The sequence below is a fragment of the Xiphophorus couchianus genome, chromosome 8 (assembly GCF_001444195.1).
Source record: "Xiphophorus couchianus chromosome 8, X_couchianus-1.0, whole genome shotgun sequence".
Taxonomy (NCBI): domain Eukaryota; kingdom Metazoa; phylum Chordata; class Actinopteri; order Cyprinodontiformes; family Poeciliidae; genus Xiphophorus; species Xiphophorus couchianus.
In genome coordinates, this window is record NC_040235.1 from 21592555 (window position 1) to 21612232 (window position 19678).

At 38.7% G+C, this 19678-nt stretch overlaps 1 protein-coding gene across 6 annotated transcripts in view; it reads right to left on the reverse strand.

Moving 5' to 3' along the window:
• The window catches only part of LOC114149067 (disabled homolog 2-interacting protein), a 184085-nt gene that overhangs the window by 141584 nt on the left and 22823 nt on the right, over positions 1-19678 (reverse strand). The window contains exon 1 of one of the 6 annotated variants that reach the window (XM_028024629.1): positions 8237-8737. The exons of the other annotated variants lie outside the window; for them this stretch is intronic. The gene's annotated coding sequence lies outside the window, so the exon portion shown is untranslated. Of the gene's footprint in view, positions 1-8236; positions 8738-19678 lie in introns of those variants that run through there. 6 annotated transcript variants of the gene reach the window in all.

Sequence of the window (19678 nt, forward strand, 5' to 3'; positions counted from 1 at the left end):
GACTCAGGAAGGAATGTCTGATCGATTCATCTAATGTCAATTTAAAAGCAACTTAGATAAAATTTCTTTTGGACTGATCATGACCCCAATGACTGAATTTGCACATAAATTGTGCAAATTATTATTCCTTTATGTAAATTATGTATTCTTTTAAATAGAAAAACCAGCAAATTTGTCAGCTGTGTGTCAAATAGTTTCTGATTTACTCACTGAGTTTTGGCAAAAATCACTTAATGAAAAAGTAAATCCTTAGGGATTGCTGAATACAAAAACGTCTGGTTTACAGGAAGCAAAAATATATATTGCAGCATAACTTTTGCACCCCAGATTTCACAAGAAAAAAAATGCATTTCAATGAATAAGGCTTTTGTGATGATCTTGCCTTGAACCAACGTCTCAAAATTAAGCCGCAAGCTGTGTTTGTTGTTATAAATAAAACATTCGTCAGCTCATCAGCTGACCTAAATGTAGGTCAGTAAAACTCTTATTTTAATAAATTTGTGACCAAAAACTTTTTTAAAATCTTCCTAATTTTTAACTACTTTATTGTGCTCTCGCCTAAAATACTGCTGAATTCTATCTTTCCAGGGGAATTGTAAAAGGAGTGCTAAAGTATAATCACAAAACATTTTACAGCGTCGACAACTTTGACATCAAGAACTCTAAATGAGTGAATTCATACTTTCGTATCGGACAAATATAATGCGCTGTGAAATGAAAAGCAGGAAGTGTTGGCTCAGGAACCGCTGGCTTAAATATCCATCCTGGCAACCCAGATTCAATTCCTCTCTGGCACCGTCGCAGTCGATCTCACCCTAAATTTGTGCTCGTGTTTTTTAGAAGACAGGATTAGAGAGCAGCATGGTGCTCTTAAATTGGAGACAAATGATTAGTTTGGGGACCCCAACAGGAGCAAGTGAAGTGGATTGACAAGAGGAGTCTTAATTTTCTTGGCGGGAAGGTTTTGGCTTTCTGACGCTTTCTGCCTTGGCACTGCCGGCCAGTGAAATCTGCTAACAAGCACCAACATGGACGCATAAAGGAAGACGGATACATAATCAAATGTGAAGACGAGGAAGAAGAAACATAACGGAGGCAAGCAATTAAGCTGCAGCCGTCTAACACATACCCTTGATCCTTGTTGCTGCTTAAAAGCATCATTGACACCATCAAACGACTCTACTTTCATCTAAGCAGAGTTAGTGTTTGTGTGTTGCTATTAAGAGGGATCGAGGGCAGGACACAGGAGGAGTTCGACTAACTGGGACAGCTCAGACTCCTTCGGTTGTACAGACACAGTTGTTGCAGTCGAAAAGCTGAAATCCTTAACCCGGCGACCCGTTTGAGCTACACTTTTAGTCTTTATTTGAATTACGCAAACTAAAGAAAGGGCAGCAAGAGTGTGATTAAAATAGTTGTGGGCCGGGCTTGTTGGAATGTGTCGGAGTGTGTGTGTGTCGGTTTTAGAAATGGGATGTGGAGAGGTATGTGGCAGGAAACGAGGTAAGCTGGAGGGAAAGGGGAGCCGTTGGGAGTGGAGTTCATTTTCCCCTCTTTCCTGTTTTGCCTCAGCATGCGAGTTACCTTCTGACATCACCTACATGATTCCTCCCTCGGTGTGTGTATGTGATAAACCTACGGTCTACGTAACGCAAAATCTACATAGGGTAAGAGAATATTTTTCCCCTTTGAAGTAAAGTCATCCATCTGTAATAAAAAAAAAGTGCTTTTCAGTAAAGTGGCAAAAGTATTTCCAGATCAAGATATAAATAATAAATATTATGTTTGCCTGTTTAGATGAGTAATAATAAATATAAAATGAATATCATCTTCACCTTCCCAAAAAAATGAGGATGTTAAATTAGTCAGCAATTTGTCTTGACAATTTATTTTCTGTGCATGCCATTAGAACGACAAAAACTTTCTGTGACACATCCAAAAACTATCAATGGTCTTACATTCAAGAAATATAAAAATATGTCAAACAAAACACTAAAATGTCAAAAAAAAAGTCATGTGAAAGTTTTGCATCTTAACTATTTTAATTTTGCTCTGACAGTCACCATACTTTATTTATTTTTGATGATGAGCTGATGATGTCACTGAAGACACAGGAAGTGCTGGATTTTCATAAAACAAAATCAGTCAAGCTTTTTTCCTCCTCAGTGTATTGTGGTAGACATTTACATCAGACTGGAAGTGGGGCCCTATTTTCTTGCTGCTGCCTGTTCTTTCGGAGAATTTCAACAAAGTAGAACCAAAGTCGACGTGCTTTAACACCAAGAGTTTTTAGAAAGGCAGCTTGTGTTCTACGAATGCACTTGTAGGAGTTTGTCAGTCCGACTGGTTGAAACTCTTACACCAATACTTCATCTAAGCTCATGCTATTATTACTGCGTGATCCTTTCCAGTTTCCCCTCACATTTCCCCAGATGGCTTTTTTTGTCTTTTTATTACTTTTTTTTTTTTTTACAAAAACATAAACATTTGGTGCAGCAGGAGAAGATAATTTCAAAACCGGTTATCCCAGCTTTCTTCTCTTACTATCATTAGATATACTGAAAACTCAGTGGGTGGTCCACATCCTCATGAACAACACTTTGTCACTCCAAAATGGTAAACAAACAAACAAAAAAAAAAAAACGCAAGTTCACACAATTTCAAAAAAACGCAAACGACTTTTAAAGGAACATTGATTTCCAATCCGTGTTTCTCACACATTCTCAAATAGGAGAGAATGATTCTTTGTACTGAACTGGAATGCTCAACATCCAAAAAAATACCAGAAGTCTCTTGTCATGACTTTCGAGTCATTGCTAACGCTGCCAATATGGGATGCTCTGGCATTCGGCCGTGTCAACTTCTGTGCGCGGCACGGTGGGTTCTGCAGAGCGTGTTTGCTGACACGGCAATGCGCTCAGTGCGCTTCTAAGCCTGCATGAATACGACCAGATGCACGGCGAGCCCACGCGCCCGCCTGACCGCGGTTATAGGGGGAGCGTTTGTCAACTCGTTCAGTGCAAAAAATTTGCTTTGAAAGGAATTCGCCCCCATCAACCGCATATGGATTGCACCTGCATTATTAATGAGAAGCTATATTTCACAGTGTATTTGTGGTCTTATTATAAAGAGAGAGATTTGAAGTGCTTTTATTTCCTCTGTAGAAACACCTGAATGCAGTTACGAAGGGAAAAAGCTCAAATACTAATTAATACACATTGGCAGCTCAGTTTTAGTTTGGAAGATGAACTCCATCCCACAATGTGTTTTAGATCTAAAAGGTATTACTCACACATATTGTTAGTGTGTGGCTTCCACTTTGTAATGCCTTCCGAATAAAACTGAGTTGGAAGGATCAGGGGGTGTTTCCCTCTTACTATGAGGATCAGCCAAAATAACCAACATCATATTGTTTGCAAGTATTCTTAAACAATGACAAACCCTGAAGATAAATTCATCCCTATACTGTGTCAGGCATTTCATCAGCTTTTATCAGGGCAGAAAACAATGAGATGTCCGACTGAAGTAACAGTCAAGTATGCGATGTGTCCGCTGTGACGCTCCCTTGCAGACAAAGATAATAATGTTTGAAAAGCAAATTGCAAAAGCTGCAAAAGTTAGAATGCTAGTAAAGTAAGACGCCTCAGGCTACTGCAGATGTTGCCTTCTGTGCAAGCCTCATGTTACTGTGAAACTATGAAAAAGTAAACTTCATATTTTATCTACAACTGTGTGGTGCACTTCAACCACTGTAAAAAAAAAAAGAAAAACAAAAGAAAATCTCAGTATTATATATAAAAAAGTTTGTTTTCCATCAGCGTTACGTGTAGGATGCTTGAAACTGAAACAGAGACTGACGGCATGACCTTTTAATGCCTCTAAAATCTGACCACATAGGGCTCCCATCCAGCAATGACATTTCATACTTTGATGGTTAGTTGGAAATTAAGAAAAAATGGTATAAAATGAAACAAGAGTTTGATGTCACTGCCAAAGTGTTGTACTTGCACATCTCAATCCAACCACACCAATGAAAACTGGAACTATCAAGATTCAAAATATGTTGTTAATTCAAAATGATAGAAGTACATCCAATGGATTTTAAATTGCCTCTCTCTCAAGGAACTTAAAATATTTTAAAGTTAAAAAAAAACTTTAAAGACATGACAGTATTTGATATCTCCCTTTCTTTCTTTACATTTATATCCATGTAATATGTTTTTGAATATGCTTATATGTTAAGATAGGAAACACTGACAATAGCAAATGCAAATCAAAACTAACTCAGGTGAGCACCCAAAAACTGTCACACAGAGTCCTGATGTACATCTTGCCAAACCTGTTTAATGTCTTCTATTCTCTTAACACCCTCTCTGCATCCCCCCCACCTAAAGTGCTGTGGATACCGGATCCAATTCTGTGCACTGCTGTCAAAAAATGTCTTCTGGTGTTTGTGATTCATGACTGTGTAATTACATAGCCATTTCACAGAGAGCTGGGGTACGACAGTGGCGGGCAGGGGCTGGGGTTATATGAGTGAAAGGGGAAAATTATAGCAGATGCTGTCAGAGAAACACAAGGGTGTTTGCGTGGACAGTACCTGGATATATACTCAAATACAAGTGCCTTCATTCTATAAATAACATGTTTTATTTGTATTTCAGGTCAGGTTCCAAATCACCCAGAAGTCACTGCTTCGACACATCGAGAGATGAGGTGACTATGTTTCTCGGCTAGCCTGCGGACGCCTTGGGATTCCCCCAGAGGAGCTGATCCAAGTGGCTGGGGAGAGGGACGTCTGGGTCTCACTGCACACGTGACCCGACACCGGATAAGATGGAGATAACGGATTGGATGGAAGTTCCAACAAAACCGATGAAACAATGACAAAAACGTGGAGGTGAAGTGAAACAATCGATTTCACAAGTACATTCAAGACGAGAGAGATAAAGTCTTTCTCAATACTGAAAAGGAATCTTGTGATGGTGGTTTCACAATCCCACTTTTTTTGATCAGCTAAATAAACAAATTTCCTGCTGCACTCGACGTAACCGAGCTGAGCTAACTATGCAACAAAGCCAGTGCATTGCTTGCAGAACTTTCTGTCAGCACTGCAGGCGTATTTCACAAAAGTGCACAACGGAGGCTTGTGGGGACGGAGATGGAGAGATAGCAGCGTTTTGTAAGTAATACCAGGATTTTATTATCACGTAAGCTGGTGGGGCAAGAGTTTATCACACCAGTCAATCACAAAGCATTCACAATCTGCAAGGAAGTCGTTCCACTTTCACTGCTTAGGAACACTTAGTCGGCTTCCAGTGGCTGGGGAGCGCAAGATAAAGGTGTTACAAAAACGAAGCAAGCGGCCTCAATGACAGTCCATTTCAGCTCGCGTTTTTTATCAGGTTTCCCCGCATCTAAAATTCCGCATCTAAAATTTACAAGCACAAATCAACAAGCTGCCGTTCACAATGAATGCGACCACTCGGGTAACAATTAAAGCACAAAAGAGTCAACCGACAAAAAAAAAAAGAACTAAAATCCAAACTTGTAATTGCTTTTTAATTGTTTCATTTCCTTTAGCAGCAGTTTGGGATAGCTGATGGATTGTTTTTTTGTTCTACGCTTTTTCACGCACCGCGTTCCCTGTTAATTGGCAAAACAAGGTGAAACAAGTTTTTTTTTCTATGTAACCATCTAGAGACGGAACACAATAGTATAAGAAATGTGTTTCAGAAATAAGTATGTGAAACACAATGATAACAATTGAAACCAGGTGCAATTACATACAATGTATCAAAAGACACAATCTGTTTAAGATTAAATGAAACTAAATTCGTCCTGTTTTGTGTCAGGGCTGCCAAAACTATTTCCACTGGCTAAAAGCCAGAATAATTTGTCGTCTTAAACCCACCAAGTAACAAATTTGTCACTTTGTTTTCTAGCTTCAACTTCCTGGCTGACATCTTAGGATGTTGATTCAATACTTCCACAACTTTTCCTCCTGATGCCATCTACGTATTTTGTGAAGTGCACCAGTCCTTCCTGCAGCAAAACACTTAAAGGGGCAGTGTCATGCATTTCTCGGGCATATAGGAACCTACAAACACATGGATGTCCTTTTGAAATAAATGACAGGTTTGGAAAGGGATCAATAGCATCCATATTAGCTTATGGTAACTCTGGAGGAGCTGCAGAGAGCCACAGCTAAGGGTGAAGAATCTGTTAACAGGATGGTGGAAATGTTTTCTGGAATATCAGAGGATCAGTGCAACAGGTTGAGTTTTCTTAAAAATAAACTTTTTAATAACTGGCATAGTAATCAGTATTCTGCATTGTTTCAGAACGAAGATCATTTTTAAATGTATGTAGCTGTCTTTGAATCCGTCTATGTTCGGACTGATTATATACTTTTTGAATTTGTCTTGTACAGGGGCATCTATTAACCCTTATTTTGAATTATTACTGTATTTATATATTACATTCAAAAGAAATGGGTAACTGAATTTGCAACCAATAGTTGAGAGTTCCACATATGGTCAGAAATCCTGTTTGCACTTCTAATCACATGAGAAAGTTTTAACTTTTTGGTGTACAAGGAAATGCTAAGTCTCATGAACAAACTAGCAGTTTTATTACGCTAAACATACAATCGTTATAGCAAAGCATAGCGGTGGTAGCATTATACTGTGGGGATTTTTGGGCAAAAAAGTATGATGAGAAAATAGATGGATTTCCTGAAAGAAAAGATGCGCACAAGTTCACAAAGTATTAATTTGGCAATACAAATACATGTTATTTTGAATTCTTATTCAAAGATATGTTTGACAACCATGTATTTTAGCAATATGTGCAACCTTTTGTTCATTTTTTATATAAATTCAGAGTAAAATGCATTAAAGTTCAGGGTTGAAACATGAAAAAATGTAGAAAAGTTTAAGAGTTTTAAGCACACATTTACAAGGCACTGTAAGCTGTGAAATTCAATCAGCAAACTTTGCTGATTGTTTTGTATGAGTGCTTCTTCTCAGACATGGCATTTCCACTCTGTTTATGCACACATTTGGGGCAAAGAGAGGTTCAGGTGTCCGTCCCAAGGACACGCCGAGACTAAAACAAAGGCCTTAAAGCAGCAAACGTCTTCTTAGCCCCAGCTGCCCACACAAATCAGCAACCAGGTCATCCTGCAGCCAAACAACAGCTGCTATCCGCAACAACAACAGAGCGTCTTGTCCGGACCGCTGCTAACCTCCAACCTCATCCCGTCCTGCTCACGAGCCACACGGATCCCATCCCTGCTGCCTGGACACACTCGAGGAGAACGCCAGTCCGGTAGTCGGACCGTGAACTGCATTCCCACTAATCCCTCTCATCTGGCTGCTCTGAGTCTACTTCCTTCCCCACAGCTGCCGGCCGGCCCCGGATTGCGCTAATAATAGGACAACAATGTCCACCCTGGTTCTCCGGACACAAAGCCCTGCACCGTTACTTAAATAAGAGAAAAAAATACATATATATATATATATATATATATATATATATATATATATATATATATATATAATATTTGAGCTTCTACAAATCATACAGTTCAGAAAATGTCATGCCTGGGCCCCGTTTGGATGCAAGACAAAATAAATCACAACACACTGCAGTTTAAGTAGACTGTAAGCACCGACATTTACCTCCAAAGAAATAACTTTCCTAACTGCTGACACAATCCAATCCCTCCAGAGAGTAGGTAATAAGCTGCAGCATGTAAACACATGTTGGTGGCGGAGTTACTATGGGGCTGCACACTCAACTGAATTGCTATCTGCAAGGACACTATAATCATGCCGAAGCTGATAAATGAAGACTACACACCACCGAAGCACTTAAACACTGCCTCTGCCTTTCCCACAAACATACATGGAGGGGGAAAAAAACAAAAACATCAGGAATGTGCATTTATGATATGAATTTATAACTTTTTTTCTTCTTCAAAGATCGCATGTTACAGCTCTTTGTGTCTTCTCCTCATGGGAGACACGTCTCCTTTCCAACCTGCTGCTTTCTCTGACAGATCAGTGCTATAATGTCTGTAAGGCTCTTTCCGATCCTCGAGACAGGAAAAACCTAAAAGCAAAAAAAAGCTGTGACTCGTGCATTCCTTCGTCTCACCGACTCGTTGGGCTACGAAAGAAGAGAGAGGCAGAAAAGAAAAAAAAATTACAAAGCAGAGTGAAGGGCTCACCTCAGACAAGGTCCCACAGTCGTTGAGAGAGCAGAAAGAAAATCATCCTCAATACAATCCACCCAAAAAAAAAAAAAAAAAACCAGAGCGCAACAAGTAGTAAGTCCAAATTATTCTCCTCCCCTCTTCCAGGGTCCTGATTTCTTGCTGTGATTCAGCCAGGTTACAGAAGCTGTAGATGAACTGGAGAAGTGTGTGCTTTTCCAGTAGGCGGGTGTGTGTGTGTGTGTGTGTGTGTGTGTGTGTGTGTGTGTGTGGAGTGTATGGTCTTGTGGACTCCTGCAGGGGTACTGACTCTTAGCAGTGTTCAGATCCTCCCCTTTCTCAGAATCACTAAGAAAAGAGAGAGAAATTCTCCTCTTCTCTCTCTCTCTTTCTCTCCCACACACACACAAATGTAAAGACACACACCAAAAGAAATCCAGAGAGTCCTCTCTTTGTCTCCTGTCTGAGTCTCTCTGTCTTCAAATGTCTGAAACTCCCCGCTGTACAGCCCCCTTTCTCTTTCTCTCTCTCTCTCTCTCAAAGGGAAAGGCGAGTGAGACATGTGTGTACGCTCAGGGAATGCCGTCGTACATCAGCGACTGGGAGGAAGAGGAGGAGGAGGACGGAGGGGTGGAGTTTAGGCTGAATTCCTATACTTCACTTCTAACCAATCAGGAGCCTGGCTGCGGCTGACCAAAAACCGCGGGGCCAGGCCAGGGCCTCTCTACTCAACTCCAGCTTTAAAGCATTAGCTGGAGTTTGCTGGTCATGTTGGCTACTTTTCTACAGAAGTGATGGGGATGACATGGAGCTTCTTCTTCTTTAATAAGTCTTTGATCATCTTTGTTGAATGAATTACTCTTGTAATTGCTCATTTTCACACCGCAAAAACACAAAAACATTACCAAAGTGTTTTTGGTCGTGTTTCTAGTCCAAATACACTTGAAACAAGACACACAAAAAAAGTACAAGTTCCACTAGCAGATTTTTTTTCCCACTCATAACTAGCTCTTATTAATCAATATTAAGAGAAATTTTGACTCAAAATAAGCTTTTATGTTGTGTTGAAAAGTTACTTGCTGGTTTTGCAGTATTTCTGCTATGATATTTGCACTAGAAGGTTGACCAAAATCACCGAGTAACATTTAGCATTTTTGCAGTGTAGGTTCATAATAAACATACAAAGGCCTGTGTAAAATTCACTGTGCTCCGCGAACATAACCAAGCTGCATTTACATGCATTTTAGATCACAACAGAAAGCAGTGCACAAACTGAGCAGGTTGCATGTGAAATAGTAAAAAAAAAAAAAAAAAAAATGTGTTGAGATGTGCTTCCTTATCGTCTCCCAGTTCACTCTCCCCCTCTTGTTAAAGAAGTGTCCTCTCATGTTTCTGCTCTTTTCAGACATTTGTCAAGCAAGGCATTTGTCCGCAAAAGTGTCGACAGTTCACCTCCCACAAGCCCCCCGACTCCCTCCTCCATCCACGCACACCTCCTCCTGCTGTTCACATATTTTCCTGACTATTTTACTGACAGCCACACACTCCTCAAATAGGGATGTTTTGCCGTAACAACATTGCAAGTTGAAAGACGAGCACAGGATTCAATGTAATGTCATCATGTTATTCAAACAGAATAACATGGAAATGGCCAATAAGACTTGGCCAATCATCTGTTTTTACAAACCAGTTACGAAGAAACAAGTTTGATGCTTGCTGGTGCCCCTAGTGGTGAACATTTTGTAAATAACCTTAAAGTGATAGTCACTGGGATTTTTCCGGGTCTCATAATTGTTTGGAAAATATCCAGATAAAATGCACAATAAGCTGGTCATACAGTCATCCTGACCCAAACACATAGACATCTTCTAAATTGCAAATGGCCATTGATCTAACTAACTGTCAACCCTTCACCAACCTAAAAACTCTTTATACGATATGACTACTGCCCATTTCAAAAAATGATCCACTTTTAAAAAGTTAAAAGCAACTCAAACTATGATTATCAGGGTTGGTTGAGGACCCATGTGTCTTCTGCCTCTGCACGCAGAGAGAAAGATGGCAAGGATGTTAAAAGATCTCTAGCTAACTAGAAAACAGAGCTGCAGCACACATTGCGGTATGTTCATGTAATTGCTGTAAATATTTCAGAGGAATACTTCCATTTATTTTCATGCATTTTTGAAACATATAAAGGTACTTTTTGCCGGTTTCAATGTAAAAAAAAAAAAAAAAGTATCAGTCACCTAGAATGAAATCTAGGAAGATAATTGGGCCTACTGGGTACTGCTGAATGCTATACAAGTTTAGCATATATATTGCTTATCACAAATTTTGCCCGCACTTCCTCACAATCGGACAGGAGGCTTTATCCTGAGCATTTTTCCATAAACTGAAACATAATTGAAAAACACAAGGAGCGACAGTCGTAAGTTTTGGTGCTGATAACATCTGCTGCACTGTTTAAGGCGAGATAAATATGACGATTTATCCACTGAATCCTGCTGACTTGCTGCCGAGTTGTGGTAACGGATTTGTACTGCAGTGAACTTTAAACTTTTCCAGCACAAAATTGCTCAGTTGTCTGCTTTTTTCATTGCTGTTTATTTTTAAACACATGACCACACAGTAAAAGTAAAAAAAAAAACAAGAAAACTTTGAAGTTGATCAGAATTGGAGATTGAACGTGTGTAAATCTGAGGTGGAAATTTTCCAATCCAATCGCAAGAATCAGATTGAGAAATTTTTAAATGGTCAGTATTAGATTCTCTGACCTTTTCAGCCTCAGCAAGGCTTACGGAAAAAGTTTTTTTGTAGTTTATCAAAAAATGGTATGTTAAAAAGTATTTACATACACAATAAATAAATAAATGAAACATTATTATTATTATTGAAAAACCCATTTATTTTAGGAGCTTTATAACTACGTGAAGCACATTACTTAGATGTTTACTATGATTCTTCCACTTAAAAACATGACATTTAAAACTAGCATACTGCATCAGACCAATAAAAAAAGAATAAAAAACAAGACCTATCTTCCATTTTAAAGAATATGACTGTGTGTAGTTCTAAATAATCAAATGAAGAGGGTGACATGACGTCAGAACACCACATCAGCTTTAATAACCTAAGTAACCCTCTATTGGAGCAGCAGCATTAAGAATGCCTTGTGCATTTGATCGAGTTGGGGGAAAAATCTGTTACTGGCACACACACAAAAAAAGAGATATTGCCTATAAAACTGATGAAATGTAGTATTATCATTGGAATATATAGGCAGTAGTACAATATCATATTTATTTTGACACTCAAAGGAACCAGATCAGCATCAGAAACATAATCCTGATGAGGTTTCTGACTACCAACTGAGACTCTGACTCTCTGTGGACATACTCTGTGGTATGTCCACTGGGTAACCTGCCACTCAGCCAATGACAGCTGAGAAAAACGTCTTCTTTATGCAGCAGACGGATACAGAAAATGAATAAATTGGCTTCGAAATGACTTCAAAATAAGCTTAGAAGATCTTCCTATCTAAAATCCTCTGTGGTGATCACAGACGTCCACAGGTGTGGAAAGCCTGACCTGTATTTCATAGCACATCAATTTAAGTTAACGCAGGTAGAAAGAAGGATGTTGGCTGGTCTGAATTTCAACAAATAATTCACAACTGAAAACAGAATAAAAAGAGAGGGATTGTAAGATCAGAAGATGAGAAAGACAGAAGAAGAAGCTCAAGTGAGCAATGACTTTGGTATGTGGGCTATAGAGTTACAAAGGGACGACAAAGTGAAGCGCCGCAGTTCACTCCTACTGACAACTCGGACACACCTCTTCTTTTATCTCCTTCTTTGTTTGTCCTCCTTTCTGCCTCCCTAATCCCTCATCCGCTGTCGCTCTGTTTATGTTCCCGAGTCGGTTTCTGTGTGTTTGTGCCGGAGAACGTGTGAAACGTATGGAGAAAGGACGGTGACAACTACATTTTAAGTTGTGCTTGTTTAGTCTATTCATTTGCTATTTTTTATTTATTTTTTGTTACCTGCTTCTGAAAGGCAGCTTACATGGGAACACAAGCAACAGAGGCAGGAGAATCACGGTAAAACTCGAGAAAACAAAAGTAAATCGAGGCTAATTTGAATCTACAATGAACCCAGCAAACAACATTCAAAAGGTCTCTGCTAGAAGTGAATGTAATGCATAAGGAAATGACCCTCCGGGCCTTGGAATGCTGAATCAGAGAAAAATTATCACATAAAGCAGGTCCAACTTAAATCGCAGTGTCTGCCTTACTTTTGCCAGACACACAGAGGGGCACAGGGCAGTGAGGAATACTTACATTTACCATTTTGGAGACAAAGGGAATTGTCTGTGGGGCACTTGGGGGTAAGGTTGCTACCATTCCAGTGACTTTTTGTGGATGGATTCCAACTGGAATTCAAGTCGGGAAAAGTCTATAGTAGAGGTGTCCTGCAGGAACTGCAGTCACTCATAATACAAGAGGGGTGGAATGAAAGTCTCAAGGACTTCTATCACATTTCATTTCTTTCTCATTTTCCATGTGGTCTCTGACATCCTTTACCATCAGCCAAGTGACAGATTTTCAGCTCTGTGTGAAAGTGTTCATGCCCGTGGAACTTCATCTTGTCGCATTGCAACCGCAAACTCGCAATTTGAATCAGCTTTATTCGCCTAGCTTACTACCTACTAGTGGTTCCATATTTGCAAATTCACCTATTTACTCATTTTTCTGTGGAATGTTACTCCAAATTATTAGCAGAAAGGTTGCTCTTTCATGGATTTTTTAAGATTTTAAATAAAATGCAGATTGGGAAACAAAAATTCATAGGTATGGTGTTAATTGACATGTTTTTGGCTAGCATTTGCAAAGCAGACAACATAGTGAGAACCATTCATTTTCCTAGGCGCTGATTGGCTCTACCACCATGAGTCTAGAATATAGAGATGTAACATCTGTGGCAGTGCTACAATGGCTTCCACTGTTGATATTAATGCCTATTTGGTGGTTAGAGTAGGCAGCCATAGGTGTTTATATAGGGCGACTTTGCAAATACAGAGGTTCCACTGTAAATGATGCATCTAAAACCCATTTGTGTTCACTGACTTTAAAAATCTGCCTAAGTTGATGCTTTTATAAATTAAAAGTAGCCTAAACTGGTGGTTCTTTGTAAATAAAGTGACATGACTTGAATTGGCTACACTGTTTTATCATTGTTTAGTGATGACAGCCTCATTTACCAAAAGAAACAACCTTCTTGGTTGAATACAAATATGCCACGTGTAGAATTATTTTAAGAATTTTAATCTGCATTGATTTTACGTGAGTAACATTTTCCAAAAACTTCTTTTCTTTCAAGTATATTTACGTTTGATCCAGGAAGTTGCATTTGTCCGTCAAACTGTTCATATGTTGCCAGGGAAACCTGGTTTTAATATTCAATTTAAAAGCTTCTGTCCAAATACAACTCGTACAACCAACCAAGTTCTTTTCTAAGCAGCACTCCATCTTGTGTTTTATGTTGCTACTTCCACAAAGCCCTAATTTCAGGCTCAGATTACTGTATTTTCCCACCAACTCTGGCGGTGAAATAAATACCAGAGGATTATGGCAGATCTGTGACTGGATAAGCCACACAAACAAGACGGAAGGGTAAACAAAACACTGATTAAAATCTGATTTTCTTCTGGTTCTTGCCTCCTACTTATTAGAATACGATTAGCCACCCTCAGCTTCCTGGTTTTCGCCGCTCAGTGTGAGAAGAGCAAATTAAAGGAAGATTTACAGGGACACGAAAATCACTGCCGCAACACGAACGGTGGCGAACGAGCCCGCTGCTGTGTTGTTCGCCACTGAACAACGTGGACAGAAACCGCTAAATGCACGCACACGTTAGGTTACCATGTAAACATGTTTAGTATCTACAACATCTCCACCAGAAGACCCATGTGGATTCCAGTTTTTAGAGCAAGATATTGTGTTGTAACAGATGCTTCTTTTTTTTTTTTGTCTTTTTACGTCTCTTCTGTTTTTGCTTCCCTCCACAGCGGGTCTTCACAGTGACTGACGGTCTCCCATCAGGGAGGCTTTCTAACAAATGGGGCCAAATGGAGCTGTGCCACCGCCGCCGCTGGCCACAAGACAGCTCCCTGAGGTTACTGCTTAACTCTGCCTCTGCAGCGTTATTTATATCCCCTCCAACCCCTCTCACCTCTCCACCCCCAAACCCCATCACCAAACTAGTTTTAAGTGTTTAATAAACTTTTCACGTGTCGGCAACCAATGCGGATCTTAAACACTTTTCACGTGTCGTCAGAAGACGTCAATAAATAATAAATAAGCAAATCTAAAGTTTACTGATGATACAGTGCTAGTCGCAAAAGATGGCAACCAAAGTATAGATTTGATTTATTTTTTTTACTTTTTTGAGTGTGTGGTAGCAAGAAAACCTCGTCTGGCCTGGTTTGTCATCACAGTTATGTGGTATTCTGATGAATACCATATAATAAAATCTGAAAACTTTCCATTGAAACTGACAGAAATTTATAGAAACAGATGGGAATAAATCAGGATTTTTTTTTAAACACTAAAGGTTGAAAAACATATATTTCTGGGTAATTTTGACTAAAGCGACCAGATTTCATGAAAGTACACTTGAGTGAATCTGTACTATTTCATGACAACATGAACACAGAACACTGCTTACTTGAGGCCACGCCCCTTTACATGCACTGTGCACTCCCTCATCACTTAAATAGAAGATTTCCTGAACCCTAAAATATAGAAATCACTTTTTCAGCCCAGAGCACCAGATTATAGAAGTTGACATCTAATCCCGTAGACGACATGAAGTGAAGTATGCTTTGGAGATATTATTGGGTAAAAATATTTGATATATGGTTTTATTTTGGAACATAATACTAGATAGCTGATCGGAAGCTGGATCTTCTCATAATTCAGTAAATTAGAACTGATGAGTCTCATTTGTCAGATCAAGAGTGTCGTTAGAAAATAACCCTCACAGAAATATTAAACATCCTTTTCAACGAAATCACACGTTACTTTCTGTATTGAAGGGATATTAATACATCATTTACCAGGGGTGCTAATTATTGTGACGAGTGTTGAGAAGAACAGCAGAAGTTCAAAAACCAGTTCAGCTATAGCAAAATTTCAAGAATTTGAGAGTTGTCTTGTCATCTCCAACAAACGCTTGAAACTAGGAACTATATTTGGTCCTAAAAAGCAAATAATATGATAATGTATTATCTTATTTTCTGTTTATAAGAAAGCAAACATTTATAGGAAAATTTAATGATGCTTAGTCTTAAAGGGTTTGCAGAATACCTTATTTAACTTAGATCTACAAAGTTTGACAAAAAGATTTTTGTGTAAAAAAGGGATCTGGAAGTGAGGGTAGATCTAAATGTTACAAATACTGTTCTATATTTGCCTTCTTAGAGGTAAACCGTACAAAATCCTAAAGGTACCGAGCTGATTGCTTTCCTTTTCTTTCTTGGTTTTCTGTATTCTCAGTTGCAAAAGCAGAATTTAGGCCAATATTTCTTCAAAACTGCTTGCTGTACTTGGTAAAGTGTAATAGGTGGCTGTGCCAAATTTGTTTTTGGTCAAATTCACTGGAATTTTGTGGTCTTGTTTATTACAAAAATTTAAATGAAGGCAAAACTACTTTCTTTTTTTTTTTTAAGAAACTACTTTGCATTACACAACATTTTCAATTTAATGTAACATTTGAATTCGTTTTCATATTCATGGAAATTTGTACAATTCCTCAAATGTGGTCAACTGATGCACTTTCTACGCCTTTGATGAAGATTGTTGATATCCAATGAGGATTCCTTCATGGTTTTAAAATTTTAGAAAGAAATTAAATATGCGTATTAGAGGTAAGGAATCTATTACGGATATTTACTTCACAGAATCTCGCTTCAAAAAACCCAAACTATCACTTTAAGAAATCCAGTCCCAGCTTTGAAGACGAACATGTGCAGAGACAGAGAGAGCAAAACAGGAATCATTTAATTAATTTTTTTTACCAGACTGTAAGAAAGTTACAGCATCATAATTATTAGCCATCTGCTTCTAGGTTCTTTTATTCTCTTAAAGTGACTATAATATATTAATTTAGACCACTCAACTTTGGTATGCCAAAACTTTACTCAAACCAGCAGCTTGTAATGTCTCATGTGGGCAAATATACTGCGTTGGAAAAAAAAAAAATAAAGACATGTCATTCCAACTTTAAGTTCCATAAAGCCTACAAACTCCTCATGAGTGTACACTTTATCAATGATTACACCATTGTCACTCATTTCAGTCAGAAAGACATGGAAGTCGCTCCTCATAGACAAAGTCAAATAAAATGTCACACCGGCACAGTAGGACTCAGACAGTTAATGCATTGCTTTCTGGTGGATCTGTGATGTGTCTGTGCTGCTTGCTGGGGACCTAAAACAAAGTCTGATTTTCTTTTTTTTTTTTTAAATGTCATGCGGCAGATTTCCGACAACCGTAGCACAGGAACTGAACAGCTATCAAAGAGAAACCCACTATTTCTGATGAAGATGATGGAAGAACAAAGCTCATCTGGTTGCTAACATAGCATCGCCGTAGCCTCGGCGTTCCCATGACCATCACGACCTTCCGTGCCTCAGCGTGCTCATCTCTCAGCGGCCACCGCAAACAGACATTTTCAATTTTGCGTGCATAATTCCTTGTGACCGAAGTCACAAATATCTCCACCCAATCCACTGAAAAAGATTAAAGTACTTGGTGGCAAGATGGTGACCTGATAAACATGCTGATGGGTTTTTTTTTTCCTGCACCAGCGTAAGGATTAAAACTAATAGTGAAAATCCAGGAACTCGGCTTTCAGCACTAAATTTGTGACAGAAGCTGTGAAGCATCATGTCCATATTTTTGAAGTAAAGCGATTACGTGCCAGACTCAAAATTCTTCTTGATAAAATTAAATACAACTATGGTTATTGAATCAGTAACAAATGGTTTTTGTAAACCGCTGCCGATTGTAAAAAGACTACGAAAAGATTCATCCCTCTGAAATACTTATTTGAAGATAAAAAGCCGCAATTAGAGCTACAGTACAGACCAAAAGTTTGGACACACCTTCTAATTCAATGGGTTTTCTTTATTTTCATGACTATTTATAAGGCAAGAAATCCCACTTATTAACCTGACAGGGCAGGTTGACCTATGAAGTGAAAACCATTTCAGGTGACGACCTCTTGAAGCTCATCAAGAAAATGCAGAGTGTGTGCAAAGCAGTAATCACAACAAAAGGTTGCTACTTTGAAGAAACTAGAATATAAGGGCTATTTTCAGTTGTTTTACACTTTTTTGTTTAGTGCATATTTCCACATGTGTTTTGATGCCTTCAGTGTGAATCTACAATATCAATAGTCATGAAAATAAAGGAAACTCATTGAATTAAAAGGTGTGTCCAAACTTTTGGTCTGTACTGTACATTTGGACTCAACTGCAAAGTTATCACATGAATTCTGCAAAAAAAATTAATTCTAGTTTTCACTTTTCCCTCCTTTTTCCTTTTACGTCATGAAAATTGCCACCAGCTTTCAGATGGTATTCATTTAAGGCATTTTGCATATCACACAGAGTGCTGCTGCTCATGGAGAATATGTTGCCGTTTCCCCCGGCTGGAATTTACATAAAAATACACAATCATAAGCAGATTTTCCAGTAAGCAATATTTAATATATTGTGGGCAAACTTGATCATCTCAGTAGCGTTACTTTAAGAGTAAATCTTCCGTTGACTGCAGATGCACAAACTCTGCCTCGCATACATTTCACTTGTGCAATAAGTGAAATGTGTGCAACCTAGTGTCTCACTTTAAAATATATATATATATATATATATATATATATATACTGTTCAGGCCTTCTCTTTAACCTTTTAGGGCAAGCCAAGAAAATTAAGTGAAAAATGAAGTTTATACACAAACATGCATGCACATCCTGTAGTTTGAGGCACACGAACGCGGTTGCAACTGGAAAGAGTCTAAACATATATAATTTTCATTTAGAAAACATCTGTGCAGACTGTTGCCCTCACACAGAGAGATAGAGAGAGATAGAGAGAGAGAGAAATGGCTCTTTTTAACTGGGATGAACTGCCTGTAAAGCCTGGTGTAAAATAGATTACAACTTCTACACTGACAGCACGGTTACTAAATATATGCCGAGCGTGCCACCCAACAGTTTTACCACATGACAACACAACCAAGAAGAAATCCTTTATCCCGAAAACTGAGTATTCTTTGTGACAAAGCCCCACAGCAGTCTTAAGCACAAGACCATAGTTTCATGTTGACGACATCTGGGAGTTCTTTTAAAGTGTAGCGAGAAACACTTCAAACAAGAAATTGAAAAAAGAAATTGAAAAAAAAAAGAGGAGAAAGGCCCCCTTGTCTCCAATAATAGTGCTTCAAGTATCCCAGCTGGCTCACTTCTCCAGCTGAATAGAATCTTTGACAAGCTAAAATACACAGTCACACCAAATATGTCCACCTGTCTTCTGCTTTGCTACTTCAGCAAGCCTTCCACCTTTCTCATCTAGGACAAAAACAAGAAAAAAAACCACACACAGGCAGACCTATTTACATGACAATGAGGGCCGCGGTGTGGAACTTTTCTTTTTCCCCCTCCTTGGTCCTTTTCTCTTTCTGAAACATCCTCACATCTCTGCAGGTTTCTGTAAGATGTTCTCACTTTGATTCCAAACAAAAGGAGTTCTGCTTGTTAACAAAAAAATAAAAGAGAGAGAGAGAAAAAAAGAAAGAAATGCGTTGTGAGGTTTTCAGCATATCCTGCAGAAAAACAGTTTGGTACTAGAGTTCCCTTTGTGGACTATTCTGATAATTATGGATACTGAAGCTGATGTTACAAATGTATCAGAATCAGTCTGGGACATTTTTTTGACCGGATGTAGGAAAACAAAACTGAAACAGATTATTCAACTATTCTTCTGTTGTAAAGATATTACACAAAAGTGAAAGTCTTTGCAGAAGTACACTGAAGAAGCATTCAAACCCCTATGTGAAATGTTTGCTATTAATACATATTTATCTCTATCAGCGTTGGAAATCTAGAGATTATGCGATTGGATGTAGAATAAATATTCAATAAAAAAAAACTCCTACATTGATGGGAAAGGGAAATTAAATAAATTCAATTATGATTAGAAATCTTCAAGTTTTTCAATATGATTTTCAGATCAATTTAGATCTGGATTTTGACCATCCCCTCCCCCCCTGCCTGCTAAAGGAAAGAACCCACAAAGCATGATGCTCCCACCGTTGTGTTGCATTTTGGTTAACTGCGTCAGCTCGGTGTTGTCAGGAAGACAACACGACATTCTCCAGTTTTTCAATGTTGTAGA